Source organism: Lycium barbarum, chromosome 12 (assembly GCF_019175385.1).
Source record: "Lycium barbarum isolate Lr01 chromosome 12, ASM1917538v2, whole genome shotgun sequence".
In the NCBI taxonomy this organism is placed as follows: Eukaryota; Viridiplantae; Streptophyta; class Magnoliopsida; order Solanales; family Solanaceae; genus Lycium; species Lycium barbarum.
The window spans coordinates 83,554,252-83,562,594 of NC_083348.1; positions in this window are offsets into that span (position 1 = coordinate 83,554,252).

An 8,343-nucleotide genomic window follows, 5' to 3' on the forward strand; every position below is an offset into this window, starting at 1 on the left:
AGATTAGTCACGTTTCAAAACACCGGAATATAAATATTTTAAATAGAACTTCATATTTTTTTTAGTGTAAAATAATGTCGGCTCATTACATCAAGTATGTATATATGTTTGGATAGTCATTTTAGGGGTTGTAAAGTGCCTCGAAGTAAGTTTGAAAACTTGTTATCTTTAAGTTTTTTTTGTTGTACTTTGACCGAAGATTAGTCACGTTTCAAAATGTCGGAATATAATTATTTTATATAGAACTTAATTTTTTTTTTAGCGTACAATAATATCGGCTCAATACATCAAGTATACATATGCCTCTTCACTCACGTAAATAAAAAAGAAGGATAGGAGCATAGGTAGAAAACTAGTTGTAAATTGTTGAAATTTTAAATGGTCATAACTTTGCTCTCGGATGTCCGATTTACGCGATTTTTTTTTTTGAGCTAGGGTATTTTTTCGAGATCTACGCGAACAAACTACCACAAGGCGGTTTGGCCGAGCCGGGTTTCCAAAAAACGCCTGTTATCCCATTCAATTTGAATTTTGCCCCAAATTTGTGCAAAAAATTCATTCTTCTTTAGTAAAAATCTAATGATAAAAAATCTATTTCGAGATGTCAATCCCTTGTTAATGATGTTTTGAATGTCAATTTCGAGATTCGAAATTCAATTTATGAAAACGAGTTAGATAACATTAGTGAACATTATAAAAATTAAAAAATGTCTACTTTGTTGCTTTCACCAATTTGGCTTGATGGTTTAGCCCCTCTTTTTTACTTACTTCTTTTTTATGCCAACAACATGGGATCAAACCTTGCTGGGAGCATTGAATGAGATATATTACACCTTGATTGAACCTCTCGTATTAGATGAATTATTTCTTAATATAATATTATTATTTCAAAACACTTAAATCAAAATCCTATAAAATATGACACTTAGATCTAAAGGTGACAAGTTTCCAAGCAAATAAAAGGTGACAAGTTTCCAAGCAAATAAAACTTACTTCGGGGCACTTTACAACCCCTAAAACGATGATTCAAACGTTTAGGTATACTTGATGTAATGAGCCGACGTTATTGTACGCAAAATCATATATTAAGTTCTATATAAAATATTGATATTTCGGGGTTTTGAAACATGACTAATCTTTGCCCAAAGTATGAAAAAAAAGTTATTTTGATAGCTTAAAAAAAGAAAAGAAAAAAAAAATACCCTCTTTCACGCACAGAATCTGTGCGTGAAGCCTAGTTTGTTTGTTTTTTTTTTTTTTTTTTTAAAAGGTTAGTTTGATTCTAAAAATTATTTTTTGGGTTAAAAAAGTTCCGGGTCCATTTTAGACTTGAAGTTTAACTTTACAGTACACATAAGATAAAGAAGTTCAATATAGCCAAGTGTTGATGATTTGGCAATGCTTATTTGATAGTAATTTTTATCTTATGTGACACTGTGACAGTTTAATTGTAATTTATGGCACCAGGTTGATAATTTTTTGGTGATAATGCTTATGCTTATTTGATAGAAAGATTTATTTATTTTTATCCCTTATTTAAGGTAACTAAGAAAAGAAGTTGCTAAATAATAGGGATGAATATTTTTTGTTTATCCCTTATTTAAGGTGACTAAGCAAAGAGGTGACTAAATAATAGGGATGAATAATTTTTTATTCCTTATTTAACGTAACTAAGCAATGAGGTGGCTATATAATAGGGATAATTTTTTTTATCCCTTATTTAAGGTAATTTTTATTATATGAATTCAGTAGATGTATACAAATGATTAACAAACAGTTTTTACTCATTATGTGTATACAAAACAAATTGTTTATTTAATATACAACACACATAATAACTTTTAAATAAACACTATGTATTGTATTCATATAACTTGAAACTTATGAATATTTGGACACTAGCCAATGTATACATTAGATATATACAAACGATCAAACAATTTTTATACACATTATGTGTTTACAAATTATGAAATATGTGTACAATAGCTATGTATACAAAATTAGCATGTGTATAACTCGTCCCCGGATTTATCACTAGCCTATGTATACAGTGATATTTCATGTGTACAACCCAGTGATAGATTGTACCTCTTATGCATTGTATATCAAATATGTATTCATGAATCTGATGTATATGTCTTATGTATAGCAACTTCTATACATGTATTCATGAATCTAATGTATACATCATATGTATCAACTGCTATACATGTCTTCATGAATCTGACGTATACATCATACGTATACCAACTGCTAAACAGATTTACACACGATTTGTAGTATACATGGTACTCTTTATCTCCACCAAAACCTTCAAAGTATTCTTCTTCTCCATCGATTTTCATAAAAATCTTCTAAAAATAGCCCAAATTACTTCAAAACTCTGTACACTAATTAGTGTGAAAATTCGAAAATGCATATAACAGATACATTGTATCAAACACTGATATAGATGTAGCTAAAAATACAGAATATATTATTGATCGATTTTCAGTTTGATTGGAGAAATTATAGGAGATGAAAGAAAAGAGAGGTTAAAACTTAAAAGTGGATGAGAGAGACGCTTCAATGAACAATACATACTAAAAAATAGGGTAAGTTTATGGGCCATGTAATACTAAATTAATGACCCAAAACGTGAGTTTTGGCTTTTTAATGCCAACATTTAAAAGGGCTGTTATTTTATGCCAATACTCTATAGGGGTTGATACACCATGCCATTTCCCCTATTTGCACCCCAAGTAATGACCGATGTGGGCCTATATGCATTTTTTCAATTTCCTATCCAGTTAAAAAATCGACCTGTAAAACACGTAGCGATGGCTCTATTTATTGTGAATGTGTATACACTTGCAAGGAAGAAGAAAAGTTGAAGATTGCAAAATCACCGGCACCTTATTAGTGATTAACATCTTATTAATGTTTTATACAACAACAAAAGAGTTCTATGGACTATGGTTTCAACACCACCATGAATTAAATGATTAATAGTTTATTAACCTTTGGGTCCAAACTAATATGATCTCAAAATGCTGGTTCCAAATGACTATATATAATTAGCTTAATTTCTCTTGTTTAAAAATGGATGTTTCGCCCTTTAACGTTTGATTACTTTCTGCATTTTATTTTTCTTCTTTTATGTATAAAGCTCTGGATGTTGACCCATTCCTAAGTAATTAGATAATATTATGTTTAAAGCTGAAAAATATGATCAAAATGGTCCTTAATGTATGGGTGTTGGCCTATTTTGGTCTATATACTCCCTCCAGATAAAAAAGAGTGTCCACTTAGCCTTTTTTTCTTGAGCCAAAAAAAGTGTCAATTTATCAAATTAAGAAAGAATTAACCTTATTTTTTCAGATTTGCCCCTATTAAGTGTTATGTGATCAAATCTCAATACTTATTTAATTAGGGGCAGTTTAGCTAAATTACATCTTTTTGTGTAGAAGTTACTATTTTCTTAAGGGGTGTGCAAATGGCTAAGTGGACGCTTATCCAGGAAGTATCATGTAATAGGAATATTTCTTAATGTTTGCAAAAACTTAACACTTTGGTTTAAAGCTGTCAAAATTAACGGCAAGCATTTGAATTAATCTAAAGCAACACAAAACAGATATTTCTGGAATTTTCTTTGAACGATGTTGCCTCGTTGATTTCCTCCAAGAAATTCTACGCCTAGTGTGACTACATCTATGTGTCACCTAGTGTTTTTTTTTTGTTTCTCTTGGGGATGTTAATAATTGGATACATAAAGAGGCATTGATTGCATTTGGTAGATAGTGATACACTAGAAACTTCGTTAAGGGTGTTCAACCTTTAAAGATATAAATAATTTTTTTTCAACCAATAAGAGCAACGAAAATTTAATTCAAATATTTAATATCAAATCATAAAAGGCTTGTAATAGATCCAACAATACAAGTCCAAACCAACATAAAGAGTCAACAAAAATATATTCACACTACGTAAAATCATAACCCAAACAAAGGAAAAGAATTTATGAGGAAAAAAATAGCCACTCAAACTTATACTATTTCATATAAAAAATATAATATATATATATATCAAAAATATAATATACATGACAACTAGGGATGGACGTTCGGTGCTTCGGGGAGGTTTTAAGAACTTCTGGTTGGAAACTTCGGTCTTCAGGCTTCAACTTTATATACCATACATCGAATCCATAGTTTTAGGTTCGGGTTCGGAACTGATCTTCGTGTCCATTGTCTATTAGTGTCTCACTGAATTTACTACTCCAGCTATCACTCTGACTATTCTATATCTGATGACAAGGGATTTAAGATTATTATTAAGCTTTAACCACTTAAATATGTCAAGACAGCACTATATGTGAGAGAAAGATTTATCAAACAATTAACCATGTAGCAGAAATATAAAATTTTCAATACTATCGGGTATGTATGGGTCTTTTAATTGAATATCGGGTTATGGTTTGGATTTTGATTAATTAGGGAAAAGTTTAAAATAGTAAAATAGACCAATATGATGATGACGCGTATCCCTCTGCTAAAATGAGGGGAATATTTGTGTCAAAGTGTAAAGGCAGGGTCTATTTGGACCCAAACTATAAAGAGGGGGTATATTTGGCCCTTTTTCGATTTTTGTATACATACATGAAATTGTGATGGAAGAAGCAAAAATAAAAATAAAATACACTGCATTGAAGGGGGTTGTAATAACTTTGTGTCATGACCCAATTCGTGAGTCATGAGGGCACCCACACTATCCCCCTGGTGGGCAAACCTTTCCATTAAGTCTAAGTCATTTAATCAAGAATGTGAAGGTAAGTACAAAGTCACAATAGATATAAAATGGCATAAATGCGGAAACATGAAATGCTATACCCTAAAATCTGGTCTGAAACTAGTACAAGAGCTACTAAGTAGCAATACATAGTCTAAAGGAAGGAAGCACAATCTCCATACTAGAAAATAATGTCTGATCAAGAGTAACTAGTAGACAGATATAAGGGAGGAGCTTCCGGAATGAGAATCTAACAAGTGGCTCACCCTAGGATCTCCTGATATTCACCCTCACGACGTTCTCAAATAGTAAATATCCAATACTGCGACTTGTTATATGAGTTACACCCAATCTTCTATTTCTATAGATGAAAAACTATTAAGTATCATTATTTTGTTAAACAATTATGAGGGTGAATGATTTTAATTAAGGAATTTAAAATATAATTTGTGTAAGAACTATTAGGCGAGCCCTGGGCGTTAGGCGTTAGGCGTGTTTAGGGCGTACGTGGTACACCTCGGAAATTTCTCCGTGAACGTACAATGAATAGACCAACGAAGGGCATGAGCGTGCGATGTTTTACTAAGTAGGGGATGACTATTTATGAACTTTGGAAATAAGAAAGTTGCATAATTTCATTTCAGCCCAGTGGTCGTAAAATGGAATACGACCCGTAAAGTGCCATCATCCTTCAACATTCCAAAATTTCAACTTTCTGTCAAATGCTTCAAATGGTTAAAAACGACTTGGAATACGGACCCTAAATTGAAATACGGCCCGTAAACTGAGTCGTAAATTGCCATGATCTTCAGCCAACCTTTCTGTTTTTGATATGCTTAAATACGGTTGTGGAGGACAGACCGTAAATCAGTATACGGCCCGTAAAGTGGGGTTTACGACCACTGTACACCCCGACTGTTGTTCATTAAAAATCAAATTTTGAGTTATTAAAAAGGGACCCTAAGCTCATTTTATTTCATTTCTCATATACACAACTCAAGAGAACTCTAGAACATTCCAAACATTTCATCCACAAGAAATTAGTGATCAACAACACTAAAACCATGAAATCAAGAGTGTGAAACTCATCAAAGTTCATCTACACCAAGAAATTGCAAAGGAAGTGAAGTAGGGTTTTTGGCATAGAAGACTGTTGCTACTCAAGGCTTGTTCCTACCACATCTAAGGTAAGTTTTATGACTTTCTCATGATGATTGAAGTATTTATACGTTGAAACACTTGGATTATAGAAGAGTGTAGTAAATGGGTCATAAAATGTGAATAGTGCCATAGTTGAATGATAGTTGAATTGAATTATGAATGTTGATAAGTGAGGAGTATAAATATGTTATAAATGACGTGTAGACCATAAAATAGGTGTGATGTATGAGAAAATGTGATGATGAGATAAAACCCATAAATGTGGAGAAATTGGAGAAAAAGGGTGGAATGTGGTAAATGTAGATAAATGACGATTTTTGATACGATATTGTGAGTGTTGTTGTGAATGTTTGGTAGTTGAAATGAAACATGGGAAAAGTAGTAGGAACAAATGAAATGCTGCCCAATTTTCCCTAGAAAATAGTCACGCGTTCTTACAGTCGATTAACTGACGTTGATGCGAATTCTCTTGAAGGTAAAGACGCGAATATTGAAGAAGAACAATCAAGTGGTAGAATAGCTAAAGGAAAAGGTATGTAAGGCTTATCTTTTCTTTCAAAAGGCATGAATCCTTCAAGTCTTATATAATCCTTCTGCAAAACGAAGCTATGAGTTCTTCAATATATTGAATTACATACGAATATGATGGTGATGATAATGAGCTAGAGTATAGAGATTCAAGAAATTGTGGCATGATGTTCCTATAAGGCTAATGATGTTATCTTTGTTAACACTCGCTTTATGCTCTATTTCCTTCAAGGCGAGGCGCGATACTCATAAACGTTCATAATATAAGCGGGGGATCTCGACCTTACGTCACCCCGACATTGTTATAGATTATTCATAAGCCTCAATGTATGTCCTATGACCAATATTTCGAGAAACTGCGAGTCTATGTTCATAAAAGATTTCATGTGAGATAAAGGTAAGAGATACGCTATAGAAATGATAATGGAAATGATGAGCTTAAGCCCAAAGATTATAAAGACTATCATGCGATATTTATAAGAAATTCATGCTACGAATATGATGTGATTTTCATAGATTGTCTTTAAATTTAAATGTGTGCATTAATGAAAGGTTACGATAAGCTTATAAGATGTATGTGACGGCAATGATAATGGTGAGATATATTGATCCTTGTATGATGCATGTGATATGGTCGAACCACTACGTGGCCGAATATGGAAGATATGTATGTGATATTGTCGAGCCACTACGTGGCCGAATACGAATACTGTCGAGCCACCATGTGGCCGAATACGGATATTGTCGAGCCCTACGTGGCCGAATACGGATAATGTTTTATGTGTATGATAAGCTACGACACTACGATGATGAATTATATGACATGATGATGTATACGCTATGATGGTTCATGTACGACGATTATGTATATGTGGTATATGTATGAAATGTATTCACCCTTAAAGGTCACACAGGTTTTGCCTTCACCTTATGACTTATGATTCCTCTATTATGTTTGTTTCATTCATGCCTTACATACTCAGTACAATATTCCTACTGACGTCCGTTTTTTTTTACGCTGTGTTCATGCCCACAGGTAGATAGGGAGACGGTGCAGACCTTTAGGAGCTATCAGCAGATTAGTAGAAGCACTCCATTATTCCGGAGGTGCTAATCGGGCTTATATTTTTGTGTATATACATATGTATAAATATTTTGGGCACGACGGGATCTTGTCCCATCCATATGTCTAGTACTCTAGTAGAGGCTCGTAGATACGTATGTGTGGGTTATATGATCTCACAAGGTCACTATTGTATACACGTAGATATGTGTACATTATCTTTTGATAGCCAAAGGGCTTATGTATATAAAAGTATTTATGTTCTTTAATGAAAATGATTTTCTTATGATTATGAGTTTATGAACGAAAAAGGAGGCTTAATGAGTATGATGAGTAGTAGAACGAGTGGTGCTCGGTGGTCAGCCCTGGGTACCCGTCACAGCCCCTAGCTAGGTCGTGACAGTACGGTTGGGCACTTAGGGCGTAAGCCTCATAGGAACTAAGCCCCGCACGTTAGCCCCAGGGCGTTTTGCCACTGCCCTGCCCCGAGGCGAGTCCTGACACTGCCTTTTAAAACAATGCTTGGGAACAAGTAAATATTGAAGATCTTGCTACTTTAGTAAATATAAGGTATGAATTCTTGAATCTTTTTCTTTATCAACATTGATTAAGGAATAATTGCAAGAATAAAAGTTATAGTTTGTTGTGTTGGTGTTGTTGGCTTATGGATTGAGGGTTGAAGAGAATTTTGGATGAAAATACATATATTTATCTTGTAGAATGTTGAGGATGTTGTTTTTGATGTTGTTGGTATTGTTTGGGAGTTGTTTTGGTATTTGGAGGAAGTCGATGATATAGGGGAAATGCTGCCTAAATTTTCG